The sequence below is a fragment of the Pristiophorus japonicus genome, chromosome 2, assembly GCF_044704955.1.
Source record: "Pristiophorus japonicus isolate sPriJap1 chromosome 2, sPriJap1.hap1, whole genome shotgun sequence".
Taxonomy (NCBI): domain Eukaryota; kingdom Metazoa; phylum Chordata; class Chondrichthyes; family Pristiophoridae; genus Pristiophorus; species Pristiophorus japonicus.
The window spans coordinates 43,088,606-43,103,317 of NC_091978.1; the positions used below are offsets into that span (position 1 = coordinate 43,088,606).

Consider the following 14,712-nt stretch of genomic DNA (forward strand, 5'->3'; position numbering starts at 1 on the left):
GGGGGGAAAGGAGATTGGGGGGGAAAGGAGATTGGGGGGGAAAGGAGATTGGGGGGGAAAGGAGATTGGGGGGGAAAGGAGATTGGGGGGGAAAGGAGATTGGGGGGGAAAGGAGATTGGGGGGGAAAGGAGATTGGGGGGGAAAGGAGATTGGGGGGGAAAGGAGATTGGGGGGGAAAGGAGATTGGGGGGGGGAAAGGAGATTGGGGGGGGGAAAGGAGATTGGGGGGGGGGGGGAGGAGATTGGGGGGGGGGAAGGAGATTGGGGGGGGGGAAGGAGATTGGGGGGGGAAAGGAGATTGGGGGGGGAAAGGAGATTGGGGGGGGGAAAGGAGATTGGGGGGGGGAAAGGAGATTGGGGGGGGGAAAGGAGATTGGGGGGGGGAAAGGAGATTGGGGGGGGGAAAGGAGATTGGGGGGGGGAAAGGAGATTGGGGGGGGGAAAGGAGATTGGGGGGGGGGAAAGGAGATTGGGGGGGGGGGAAAGGAGATTGGGGGATGGGGGGGCGCAAGGAGAAGGGGGAGGGAGGCTGAACGGGCCGGGCCCGAGACTTCGGGCAGGGCCCGTCCCCAGCACCAGATTTGCAGCTAGGTTGCGTTGGGTCGGGTCTGGGGGGTGGTGGGAGGGAGGTCGGTTTGGTTCGGGTCGGGGGGAGGGAGAGGGAGGTCAGGTCGGATCCAGTCCGGGGGCGGGGGGGGGGGGAGGCAAGAGAGCGGGTGTCGGGTCCGGTCTGCGGTGGGGGGAGCAGCGGGTGTCGGGTCCGGTCCGGAGGAAGCAGGAGCTGGCCGTGGGAGAAGCCGTATTCACACAGCCCAAGTGAGGCCATTCGGCCAGGTCTAGGGGCTGCGTGCTTCGGGCCCCTCCCACACAGTTTCGGGCGCCTGGAGCTACTGCACTTGCGTGACCACTGCAGCGCATGTGCAGAGGTCCCGGCACTGTTTTCAGCGCAGGGACCTGGCTCCGCCCCCTATAGCTCCTGCTGCGCTGCGCCGAGGGCCAGAGGACCTGCAGGGAGGTGGAGAATCTGGAGGGTTTTTTTTAGGCGTACTTTGTGGCGCGAAAAACGGGCGTCCAGGTCAGGACTGCGCCATTCTAGGCACGGCTCGAAACTTGGGCCCATAAACAGGCTAAGTGAGAGGGCAAAATTTTGGCAGATGGAGTATAATGTAGTAAAGTGTGAGGATATCCACTTTGGCAGAAAAAAAAAAAAAATTATTTAAGTGGAGAAAAATTACAAAATGCTACAGTACAGATGGACCTGGGGATCTATGTGCATGAAATACAAAAAGTGAATATGCAGGTACAGCAAGTAATCAGGAAGGCAAATGGAATGTTGGCCTTTATTTCAAGGAGGTTGGAGTGTAAAAGCAGAGAAGTCTTGCAACAGTTATACAGGGTATTGGTGAGGCCACACCTGGCGTACTGCGTACAGTTTTGGTCTCCTTATATAAGGAGGGATATACTTGCATTGGAGGCAGTTCAGAGAAGGTTCGCTTGGTTGATTCCCGAGATGAAGGGTTTGACTTATAAAGAAAAGTTGAGTAGGTTGGGCCTATAGTCATTGAAGTTCAGAAGAATGAGAGGTGATCTTATTGAAACATATAAGATAATGAGGGGGCTCGACAAGATAGATGCAGAAAGAATGTTTCCACTCATGGAGGAATCTAGAACTAGGGGGCACAGCTTTAGAATAAGGGGTTGCCCATTTAAAACTGAGATGAGGAGGAATTACTTCTCTCAAAGGTTGTAAATCTGGGCCATTGAATATATTTAAGGTGGAGATAGATTTTTGAGCAATAAGGGAGCAAAGGGTTATGGGGAGCGGGCAGGGAAATGGAGCTGAGCCCATGATCAGATCAGCCATGATCTTATTGAATGGTGGTGCAGGCTCGAATGGCCAAATGGCCTACTCCTGCTCTTATTTCTTATGTTCTTATTATGATTTTCCAAATGTCCTGCTACTACTTCCTTTATGATGAATTCCAGCATTTTCCCAATGACTGATGTTAGGCTAACTGGTCTATAAGTTTCCTGCTTTCTGTTTCCTTCCTTTCTTTCTTAAATAGGGATGTTACATTTGCGGTTTTCCAGTCCGCTAAGACCTCTCCACAATCCAGGGAATTTTGGTAGATTACAACCAAAGCCCTATCTACAGCCCTAGTTATTCGCTTCGCCAGGACACTGGCCCCAACCTGGTTCAAGTGAAGCCCGTCCCGACAGAACAGCTCCCTCCTAACCCAGTCCTGGTGCCAGTGCCTCATGAATTGAAACCCATTTCTCCCACACCAATCTTTGAGCCATGCGTTCATCGCTGTAATCCTATTTACCCTATGTAAATTTGCTCATGGCTCAGGTAGTAATCCAGAGATTATTATCTTTGTGGTTCTACTTTTTAATTTAGCTCCTAGCTGCTCATACTCCCTCTGCAGAATCTCTTTCTTTGTCCGACCTATGTCGTTGGTACCTACGTGGACCATGCCAACTGGATCTTTCCCCTCCCACTCCAAGTTCCTCTGCAGCCCAGAGGAGATGTCCTTAACTCTGGCACCGGGCAGGCAACACAGCCTTCGGGACTCACGCTCTCGACTGCAGAGAATTGTATCTATCCCCCTAACTATACTGTCCCTTACCATTATCACATTCTTCTTACTGCCCCCAACTTGAATGGCCCCCTGTACCACGGTGCTGTGGTCAGTTTTCTCATCCTCTCTGCAGTCCTTGCTCTCATCCACACAGGGAGTAAGTATTTGTTCGACAATTGCAAAGGCTGAGGCTCCTCCATTACTGCATCCTGAGTCCATATACCTGCCTCACTCGTAGTCACCTCTTGTCCCTGACCACGGACCAAATTTGAATTATTTAACTTAAAGGGTGCGATTCTGCTGGAACACAGCGCCCAGGTAACTCTCCCCCTCCCTGATGTGTTGCAGTGTTTGAAGCTCGGACTCCAGCTCATCAACATGGAGCCGAAGTTCCTCGAGCAGCCAACACTTACTGCAGAAGTGGTCGCCACGGACCTCAATTTTGTCCACCAGCTCCCACATGCTGCAGCAGTAACAATGGATCTGTGTAGAAGGAAAAATACAGTTAGTTTTAATTTTAAATTATATATAGTACAATTTGGTATTAGTGCACATCAGTTTCAGTGGCAATCCAAATGAAATTTTCAAATCTAAAATACAAAAACCTTGTTGCATTAAATACTCCATAGTGACAGCCACTTGTAGTACTTACCACGTCAGATATATTCCTTTAAATTGCAGCCTGAAACACTGAATGATAGTAAAATTTTAAAAGTCTTAATTTCCTTTACACTCTACTGGGATCACCCACCAGCAAACTCAATCTCCTTCTCACACCTTTGGAACAGCAATTGGACTCTGTAATTTTAACTGACTGACTGCAGTTGCTATGGTATAGGGACACACTAGTCATGACCTTACTAATATAAAATGCAGCAGTAAATTACAACACTTTCCATGGGACTGGAGTATTTTACAGTCATGCCCACAAATATTCAGTGAATCCTAAAGGGATTTTCCAGCTACCCACAGAGACCCAACTTTAGATGTTTTGGGTAGTTGACAAGTTAAACATTATATCCAAATTGTACTGTGTATTGTGTATTGTGTATGTCCATCCTTTTAATCTCCTGAGTGATCATAATCCTCACAGCCCGGGACCGGCTTTACCAATGTTAAGTTTTGTGCACTGTGAATGAGCCACGCAGCTCTTTAAAGGGACCGTGCATCCTCACAATAAAGTTAGGGGGAACATTGGCCTCTACTCTCCGTACTTTCCACAGTGCATTCTAGTCTGGAAATCGAAGTAAGCTTTCAGTAACGACCCCTGAAAACAGCAAACCAAATAATTATTTATGAGCCACAAAAATTTTTCTTATGCTGTCATGTGATTGGGATTCGGGGCAATATATTAGCATGGATTGAGGATTGGTTAACCGACAGAAAACAGAGAGTAGGAATAAATGGGTCATTTTTGGTATGGCAAGGTGTAACTAGTGAAGTGCCACAAGGATCAGAGCTTGGGCCTCAGCTATTTACAATCTGTATCAATGACTTGGATGAGGGGACCAACTACAATATATCCATGTTTGCTGACGAGACGAAGTTAGGTGGGAAAGTAAGCTGTAAGTAGGATGCAAAGATATTTAGACCAGTTAAGTGATTGGGCAAGATGGAGTATAATTTTGGGAAGGTTACATTGGTAGGAAGAAATGGAAAAGCAGAATATGTTTTAAAAGGTGAGAGATTAGTAAATGTTAGTATTCAGAGAAATTTGAGGGTCCTTGTACAAGAAACTCTTTTGAGTTTACCTGAAAATAACCATAAACATTAAAACCATGCCACAGAAAGTTAACATGCAGGTGCAGCAATCAAGTCGGAAGGGAAATGGTATGCTAGCCTTTATTGCAAGGGGGTTGAAATGTAAAAGTAAGGAAGTCTTACTGCAATTATATAGAGCTTTGGGGAGACCACAGCTGGAGTGCTGTATACAATTGTGGTCTCCTCACCCAAGGAAGGATATACTTGCCTTCGAGAGGGTACAACAAAGGTTCACTAGATTGATTCCTGGGAAGAGAGCGCTGTCCAATGAACAGAAATTGAGTAGAATGGGCCTATATTCTCTGGAATTTAGAAGAATGAGAGGTGATCTCATTGAAATGTATAAAATTATTTGAGTGCTTGACAGGATAGGTGCTGAGAGGCTGTTTCTTCTGGCTACAGAGTCTAGAACTAGGGGTCATAGTCACAGGATAAGGGTTGGTCACTTAGGACCGAGATGGGAAGAAATTTCGTCACTCAGAGGGTTGTGAATCTTTGGAATTCTCCAACCCAGAGATCTGTGTCTGCTCACTCGTTGAGTATATTCAAGACTAAGATCGATAGATTTTTTGGCACTAAGGAAATCAAGGGATATGGGGATAGGTCAGCAAAGTGGAGTTGATGTAGAAGCTCAGCTCATCATCATTATAAGCAGTTCCTCGGAATCGAGGAAGACTTGCTTCCACTCTTAACATGAGTTCTTCGATGGCTGTACAGTCCAATACGAGAACCACAGTCTCTGTCACAGATGGGGCAGATAGTTGTTGAGGGAAGGGGAGGGTGGGACTGGTTTGCCGCATGCTTAATTTCTGCATGCTCTCGGCGACGAGACTCGAGGTGGTCAGCGCCCTCCCGATGCACTTCGGACTGTCTTTGGCCAGGGACTCCCAGGTATCAGTGGGGATGTCGCACTTTATCAGGGAGGCTTTGAGGGTGTCCTTGTAATATTTTCGCTGCCCACCTTTGGCTCGTTTGCCATGAAGGAGTTCAGAGTACAGCACTCGCTTTGGGAGTCTCGTGTCTGGCATGCGAACTATGTGGCCTGCCCAGCGGAGCTGATTAAGTGTGGTCAGTGCTTCGATGCTGGCCTGGTCGAGGACGCTAATGTTGGTGTGTCTGTCCTCCCAGGGGTTTTGTAGGATCTTGCGGAGACATCGTTGGTGGTATTTCTCCAACGGCTTGAGATGCCTACTGTACATGGTCCATGTTTCCGAGCCATACAGGAGGGTGGGTATTACTATAGCCCTGTAAGACCATGAGCAGTTTTGAGGGCCTGGTCTTCAAATACTCTTTTCCTCAGGCAGCCGAAGGCTGCACTGGCGCATCGGAGGCAGTGTTGGAGCTTGTCGTCAATGCCTGCTATTGCAACGACAGGAGCTTTCCTTCTCTTCCTCCAGCGCGTGGTGAGCATCATGGCTGTGACCCCCCCCCCCGCACTCTGAACCCCAGTGGGTCACTGACCCTCCCAATGCCTGCCCCCAGCCAAGCCTCGGACCAGCTACCATCAAAGGCGCTATTCAGTGCCGAGCCTGCGGCCAACATCGCGCCACAGGCAATTAGGCCCATATAGCAGTGCCTGGTCTCCAGTTGTCTTGGACCCCACTTGCCACTGGATCAAGACCTTGCTCAGCTAAACCCATGTGGTAGCCAGTGTGCAACAGCCACCCCACGTTCAAAGAACTCACACACAGGCATCTTGCACTCCTCTAACATGTAGTTCGGGACCTGGAACGTCAGTACCCTCCCCAGAGCTCAGCTATGATCTTATTGAATGGCGGAGAAGGCTCAATGGACCGTATGGCCTACACCTGCTCCTATTTTTTAATGTTCTTATGACTCCAATGTTCAAAAGTGCTAGAGTATCACATCAGACAAATTTGTTTTCAAAAAGATTAAGAAAATAAGCAATTGTCATATTTACAGTAGCCTTGCCATTTAAACCAACAAAAAATAATACAAAGAATCATAATTCTGAGCACTATACTAACACTTTGTAAATAACTTTCAAATATAAAGTTATCCTTTTCTTACAAGAACCAGGGGGAGTTGTTATGATCTGAAATGGACTGCCTGAAAGAGTGGTGGAAGTAGATTTATAAACAACTTTCAAAAGTAAATTGGATATATACTTGAAAAGAAAAACTCAGAAATGAGGTAAGAGCAGGGAAGTGGGACTAATAGGAATAATTCTTTCAAAGAGCCGGCACAGGCACAATGGGCTGAATGGCCTCCTTCTGGTGATCTATGATTTCGTACCACTGCTGGACTCTCTACTAATCTTGAGAGCTATAAACCAACTTTTTCCTCTCTCTCGAGTTTTAACTGATGTTTATTGTCTCAGATTTTTAAAATTATTTCCAGATTCAAACTGAATAGCTGCTTAAATATCATAGAAAGAATAGCAAGAAAGACTTGCATTTATAGATCGCCTTTCACCACCACCAGATGTCCCAAAGCACTTTACAGCCAATTAAGTACGTTTTTTTTTAAAAAGTGTAGTCACTGTTGTAATGTGGGAAAGGAGGCAGCCGATTTGCACACAGCAAGAACCCACAAACATCAATGTGATAATGACCAGATAATCTGTTTTAGTGCCACTGATTGAGGGATAAATATTGGCCAGGACACTGGGGAGAACTCTCCTGCTCTTCTTCAAAATAGTGCCATGGGATCTTTTACGTCCACCTGAAAGAGTAGACAGTGCCTTGGCTCAACATCTCATCCAAAAGACCGCATCACCAACAGTGAAGTGCTCCCCCATTACTGCACTGGAGTGTCAGCCTGTAATTTTGTGCTCAAGTTTCTGAAAAGAGTTACCATAGGAAAGAGTTACAAAGACTTCATGAGTTTTGAATAATCGACCACTCAAATTTAAAAAGCAACTGTTAGTCATTTACATGCTGACCAGTTAATAGAAATTGTTTAAGTTTGAATTATCCCCCTTTTAAAACCTACACCAGATTGCACTGAGTTAAGTTTTGTACAAGATAAAAACTATAGTCTGTTTTTTTCCCAGCTAATAAGAACATAAGAAATAGGAGCAGTCGGAGGTCCTACGGCCCCTCGAGCCTACTCCGCCATTCAACAAGATCATGGCCAATCATCGACTTCAACTCCACTTTCCTGCCCGATCTCCATATCCCCCGATTCCCTTAGAGTCCAAAAATCTATTTATCTCAGCCTTGAATACACCCAAAGATTCAGCATCCTCAGCCCTCTGGGGCAGAAAATTCCAAAGATTCACAACCCGAGTGAAGAACAGTCTTAAATGCTACCCCTAATCCTGAGATTAGTTCTCGACACTCTTGCCAGTCACCTTCAGAATCTTGTATGTTTCAATGAGATCACCTCTCGTTCTTCTAAACTCCAGAGAGTATAGGCCCATTCTACACGATCTCTCATCATAGGACAGCCCTCTCATCCTAGGAATCAATCTAGTGAACCTTCGTGGTACCGCCTCCAAGGCAAGTATATCCTTCCTTCGGTAAGGAGACCAAAACTGTACATAGTACTCCAGGTGTGGTCTCACCAAGGCTTTGTACAATTGTAGGAAGACTTCCTTGCTCTTATATACCAATAAAGGCCAACATGCCATTTGCCTTCCTTATTGCTTACTATACCTGCACACGAGCTTCTGGGTTTCTTGCACGAGGACACCCAAATCTCTCTGAACACCAACATTTAAAAGTTTCTCACCATTTAAAACATATTCTGTTTTTCTATTCTTCCTACCACAGTGAATAAACTCACATTTCCCTACATTATACTCCATCTGCCACCTTACTGCCCACTCACTTGGTCTATCGATATCCCTTTGCAGACGCTTTGTGTTCTCCTCATAGCTTACTGTCCCACTTAGATTTGTATCATCAGCAAACTTTGATACATTACACTCGGTCCCTTCATCTAAGTCATTAATATAGATTGTAAATAGCTGAGGCCCCATCACTGATCCTTGCGGCACCCCACTAGTTACAGCCTGCCAACCGGAAAGTGACCTGTTTATCCCCACTCTCTTCTGGGCATTAACCAATCCTCTATCCATGCCACTATATCTTGAGCCCTTATCTTGTGTAATAGCTTTTTATGTGGCACCTTATCAACAGCCTTTTGGAAATCCAAATATACTATATCAACTAGTTCCTCTTTATCTACCCTGCTAGTTACATCCTCAAAAAACGCTAATAAATTTGTCAAACACGATTTCCCTTTCATAAAACCATGTTGACTCAGTCTAATTATGTTATAATTTTCTAAGTGTTTCTTTAAAAATGGATTCCAGCATTTTCCAGACGACTAATGTCAGGCTAACTGGCCTGTAGTTCCCGGTTTTCTCTCTCCCTCCTTTCTTGAATAGCAGTGTTACGACTTCTACCTTCCAATCTACTGGGACCATTCTAGAATCTAGGGAATTTTGGAAGATCAAAGCCAACCTCTGCAGCCACCTCTTTTAGAATCCTAATGTGCTGTGACTGGATTTAAAATAAGAGCCACCAAATCACAGTGAGAGATTTTTTTTTTAATTTGGTCGTCGCCCCAAAATGGAAAATCCCATACAAGAAACTGTCATGTGACAGTGGGAGCAGAAAACATTAATCGTTACTATGCTAACCGCAGATTCTTTTCTGTGCTGACTGATTATGAATATGCATCCGTGACAAAGCCTACCATACTGACTGCACACAACAGTGCACCTTGGTTCTCAAAAAACTTCCAAGCAGCTGTATGTGTACATGGACAACATCTTTGTAAGTACAGAACTTATCAGAATCCTGCACCAATAATCTATATTCTTGTTTCTCAAGGTTAACTGTATGCAGCATGAAAGTGGGAAGTTGTTATGCTGAAATAAGAGTCTGATCAATTGTGCCATATAGGGCCCAAGTTTCCACATGATTTGCGCCTGATCTTTGAGGAGCAACTGGTGGAGAACAGACTATCTTAGAAATCGCAATTCTCCACATTTCTTTTTCTGCAGTTCTAGTCAGGTAGAACAGTTCTACTTTGGAACAGAATTTTTTCTTCAAAAGGGGGCGTGTCCGGCCACTGACGCCTGATTTCAAAGTTTCCACAGTGAAAACGTACTCCAAACTAAGTTAGAATGGAGCAAGTGAAGATTTTTGTAGAACTGAAAAAACCTGTTCTACACATTAAAAAATCAGGCGCAGGTTACAAATTAGGCGTCCAGAACGAGGTTGGGGGGGGAGGCGGGGGTAAGGGAAGTCATTAAATTCTACAATAAATCCTTATTTATACTTCTACAAATATTATACAAATAAATCCAACCTGAATAAACATTTATAAGCAAAGAAAAGATTAAATAAACCATCTTCCTACCTGTGTGAAGGCACGGAGAATGCTGCAGTCAGCCTGAGGCGCCCGTTCTTCCCCGCGGGGGGGGGGAAGGAGGCGCCCGTTCTTCCCGCCGGGGGGGGGAGGGGGGAGAGGAGGCGCCTGTTCTTCCCCGTGGGGGGGGGGGGGCGACAGTGAGAAGGTTGCAAGTGCTGATGGCAATGTGCTTTTATTTTTAAAAATTTCAAAAATTAAACAGCTACAAAGAACTACAAAAATGGCTGAGTGCCAATGTCTTTTTCACACTGCGCGTGCGCGAACGCTCCAACGCACACGCGCAGCGTTGCCGGCAGGAAAAAACTAAAAACTAATTTAAATAGTACCCGCCCCCTCCCACTTACAAAATCAGCACGAGTGTAGGCTCCACCCCCCAGGCGCCGTGCCAGGCAGACAAGGAGCTGCAGAACGCTCCAGAATCGCGATTTTTTTTTTAGGCGCCGTTTTAGGCGCGAAAAACGGGCGCCCAGCTCGGAGGGGCGCCCGTTTTTTATCGTGTGGAAACTTGGGCCCCATAGTGTCCATGAACTCTGGTTTATGAGTAGGTTGAGCTTTTAGTGATATTAAAGTTGGTATATCTATTTTCTTGCCTGAAGACTGCTCTAGTTTTGCAATGACCATTGAGACGAATACACCAGTTTGCATTATGCGCACACATCGCACAACTTTAAATTAACACTTTGTACTTGCCTCGCTATCAACAAAAGAGAAGTGAGACAATACCAGTCAAGGGGTCAACACTTGGCTTTTAGTTAAAGAAGATTTTGACAGGAGAGTGGTATTAAAATTGTCATCTGTTGCTGCAGAATACCCAGAGTTGGTGTGAGAAGCAGGCACACCCAACTCACTGATATCTGCAAGTAAATACCTGTTTTCTTAAAAGCATTATTAAAACACATGCAGCACTTTCATATTATGAGCACTGTTCCCTTAAAGTTGTGCGGCCACGTAGCAATCCAGGGGTCCCGCGCAACTGGCTCACCAGCTTTTAAAGGAACCCCACTTCCTCCCAAAAATTAGAGGGAACATTGATTATGAGTATTATATAGTATTATAATTTAGATGAGGGTCCATGATTACTAATCCATTTAAAAAGGGGTCCTTCAATCAAAGAAGTTTGAGAACCACTGTTCAAGGGAACACAATTTCCACAGTGGATGATGTTTCCGGAAGGTTGCAAAAGTCCAAAACTGTATTTAAACTACATAATAGAGTAGACTCAAAAATGAATTAGCCTCTGTGCATACAAAACTAGTTAAGATAAATTGAAGTGAAGAGTATGTTATACTGCTATATAATATATACAAGGCTTGCTAGTTCCAGCAGTTTAGTGAAATAAACCCAACATTACCATGCTTAAATTGTGTGTTTCTCGTCAATTACTGCGACTCTGGCTATAACCCTGATAAAATGCGACATCCCCACTGACACCTGGGAGTCCCTGGCCAAATACCGTTCTAAGTGGAGGAAGTACATCCGGGAGGGTGTTGAGCATCTCGAGTCTCATCGCCGAGAGCGTGCAGAAATCAAACGCAGGCAGCGGAAAGAGCGTGCGGCAAACCAGTCCCACCCACCCCTTCCCTCAACAACTGTTTGTCCTATCTGTGACAGAGTCTGTGGTTCTCATATTGGACTGTACAGCCACCTAAGAACTCATGCTAAGAATGGAAGCAAGTCTTCCTCGATTCCGAGGAACTGCCTATGATGATGATGACACCAGTATATAATGTATTTACTCACTGAGACTATTGAGCGTCGAGGAGGTGCGTGGAGAGGCAGTCGGGACTTCGGCGAGAGGCCTATAAAAGGCACAACAGGGAGTCCGGGACCCAGCGTCGAGGAGGTGCGTGGAGAGGCAGTCAGGACTTCGACGAGAGGCCTATAAAGGCGTGGCTTGTGCAGCTATAGAGAGAAGGCAAAAAAAAAGTAGAAAAAATAGGAAGGTGATGTCACAGCCAAGGGGGTAAGTGATTGGCTGATGATTGGTGAGTAGTTTTTCTTTTTTCTCTTCGAAAACAGCGAGTAAACTTTAGCATTGTTGTTGCCAATTTAAGTGTATCTAAGGGTTAAGTCATGGCAGGAGAGCTCGGTCACGTGATATGCTCCTCCTGTACCATGTGGGAACTCAGGGACACTTCCGGTGTCCCTGACGACGTGTGCGGGAAGTGTATCCACCTCCAGCTCCTGACGGTCCGCCTTGTGGAATTGGAGCTGAGGGTGGATTTACTCTGGAGCATCCACGTTGCTGAGAATGGCGTGAGTGTAGCACGTGTAGCGAGTTGGTATTACCACAGGTGAAGGATCCACAGCCAGATAGGGAATGGAAGACCAGCAGGAAGAGCTGTGCAAGGAAGGTAGTGCAGGGGTCCCCAGCAGTCATCCCCCTGCAAAACAGATACACCGCTTTGAGTACTGTTGAGGGGGATGACTCATCAGGGGAGGGCAGCAGCAACCAAGTTCATGGCACCGTGGCTGGCTCTGCTGCACAGGAGGGCAGGAAAAAGAGTGGGAGAGCGATAGTGATAAGGGATTCAATTGTAAGGGGAATACATAGGCGTTTCTGCGGCCGCAACCGAGACTCCAGGATGGTATGTTGCCTCCCTGGTGCAAGGGTCAAGGATGTCTCGGAGCGGGTGCAGGACATTCTGAAAAGGGAGGGTGAACAGCCAGTTGTCGTGGTGCACATTGATACCAACGATATAGGTAAAAAAAAGGGATGAGGTCCTACGAGACGAATTTAAGGAGCTAGGAGCTAAATTAAAATGTAGGACCTCAAAAGTAGTAATCTCGGGATTGCTACCAGTGCCACGAGCTAGTCAGAGTAGGAATCGCAGGATAGCTCATATGAATACGTGGCTTGAGCAGGGAGGGATTCAAATTCCTGGGGCATTGGAACCGGTTCAGGTGGAGGTGGGACCAGTACAAACCGGATGGTCTGCACCTGGGCAGGACCGGAACCAATGTCCGAGGGGGAGTGTTTGCAAGTGCTGTTGGGGAGGAGTTATACTAATATGGCAGGGGGATGGGAACCAATGCAGGGAGACAGACGGAAACAAAATGGAGACAAAAGCAAAAGACAGAAAGGAGATGAGTAAAAGTGGAGGGCAGAGAAACCCAAGGCAAAAAACAAAAAGGGCCACTGTACAGCAAAATTCTAAAGGGTCAAAGTGTATTAAAAGGCAAGCATGAAAGCTCGGTGCCTCAATGCAAGGAGTATTCGGAACCCAGGAGAGGGCTCTGAGCTAGTTAGAGTGGGTGAGAGCTCAGATGAACAGGACCCCAAGAAAGAATGCAAAAGGCAGGAGGCAACAGAGCAGAGTAGCAATGGGGTATGTGTAAACCACAAGGTAATAGGAAGGGACAATATGTATGAATATAAAGGGGCTGCAGGAGGGGTCAAAACTAAAAATCATGGTTTAATAACTAGTATTAAAACACTCGACCTAAACGCACGCAGCATTCGAAATAAAGTAAATGAGTTGACGGCACAAATCATTACAAATGGGTATGATTTGGTGGCCATTACAGAAACGTGGTTGCAGGGTGGCCAAGACTGGGAATTAAACATACAGGGGTATCTGACGATTCGGAAAGATAGACAAGAAGGGAAAGGAGGTGGGGTAGCTCTGTTAATACAGGATGATATCAGGACAGTTGTGAGAGACGATATTGCCTCTCATGAACAAAATCTTGAATCATTGTGGGTGGAGATTAGAGATAGTAAGGGGAAAAAGTCACTGGTGGGCGTAGTTTATAGGCCTCCAATTAATAACTTCACAGTGGGGCGGGCAATAATCAAGGGAATAATGGAGGCATGTGAAAAAGGAACGGCAGTAATCATGGGGGATTTTAACCTACATATCGATTGGTCAAATCAAATCGCACAGGGTAGCCTGGAGGAGGAATTCATAGAATGCATACGGGATTGTTTCTTCGAACAGTATGTTACAGAACCTACAAGGGACCAAAGAAATGGCGGACCAATTGAACAAGTACTTTGGTTCGGTATTCACGAAGGAGGACACGAACAACCTTCCGGTTATAAAAGGGGTCGGGGGGTCTAGTAAGGAGGAGGAACTGAGGGAAATCCTTATTAGCCGGGAAATTGTGTTGGGGAAATTGATGGGATTGAAGGCCGATAAATCCCCAGGGCCTGATGGACTGCATCCCAGAGTACTTAAGGAGGTGGCCTTGGAAATAGTGGATGCGTTGACAGTCATTTTCCAACATTCCATTGACTCTGGATCAGTTCCTATGGAGTGGAGGGTAGCCAATGTAACCCCACTTTTTAAAAAAGGAGGGAGAGAGAAAACAGGGAATTATAGACCGGTCAGCCTGACATCGGTAGTGGGTAAAATGATGGAATCAATTATTAAGGATGTCATAGCAGTGCATTTGGAAAGAGGTGACATGATAGGTCCAAGTCAGCATGGATTTGTGAAAGGGAAATCATGCTTGACAAATCTTCTGGAATTTTTTGAGGATGTTTCCAGTAGAGTGGATAAGGGAGAACCAGTTGATGTGGTATATTTGGACTTTCAGAAGGCGTTCGACAAGGTCCCACACAAGAGATTGATGTGCAAAGTTAGAGCACATGGGATTGGGGGTAGTGTACTGACATGGATTGAGAACTGGTTGTCAGACAGGAAGCAAAGAGTAGGAGTAAATGGGTACTTTTCAGAATGGCAGGCAGTGACTAGTGGGGTACCGCAAGGTTCTGTGCTGGGGCCCCAGCTGTTTACACTGTACATTAATGATTTAGATGAGGGGATTAAATGTAGTATCTCCAAATTTGCGGATGACACTAAGTTGGGTGGCAGTGTGAGCTGCGAGGAGGATGCTGTGAGGCTGCAGAGCGACTTGGATAGGTTAGGTGAGTGGGCAAATGCATGGCAGATGAAGTATAATGTGGATCAATGTGAGGTTATCCACTTTGGTGGTAAAAACAGAGAGACAGACTATTATCTGAATGGTGACAGATTAGGAAAAGGGGAGGTGCAAAGAGACCTGGGTGTCATG

At 46.0% G+C, this 14,712-nt stretch overlaps 1 protein-coding gene across 6 annotated transcripts in view; it reads right to left on the reverse strand.

Annotated features, from left to right (window-relative positions):
- Window positions 1-14,712, reverse strand: part of ccdc142 (coiled-coil domain containing 142) — a 192,698-nt gene that overhangs the window by 170,427 nt on the left and 7,559 nt on the right. For 5 of the 6 annotated variants that reach the window (XM_070866897.1, XM_070866896.1, XM_070866895.1 and 2 more), the window contains exon 2: window positions 11,434-11,595. The exons of the other annotated variant lie outside the window; for it this stretch is intronic. The gene's annotated coding sequence lies outside the window, so the exon portion shown is untranslated. The remainder of the gene's footprint in view (window positions 1-11,433; window positions 11,596-14,712) is intronic. 6 annotated transcript variants of the gene reach the window in all.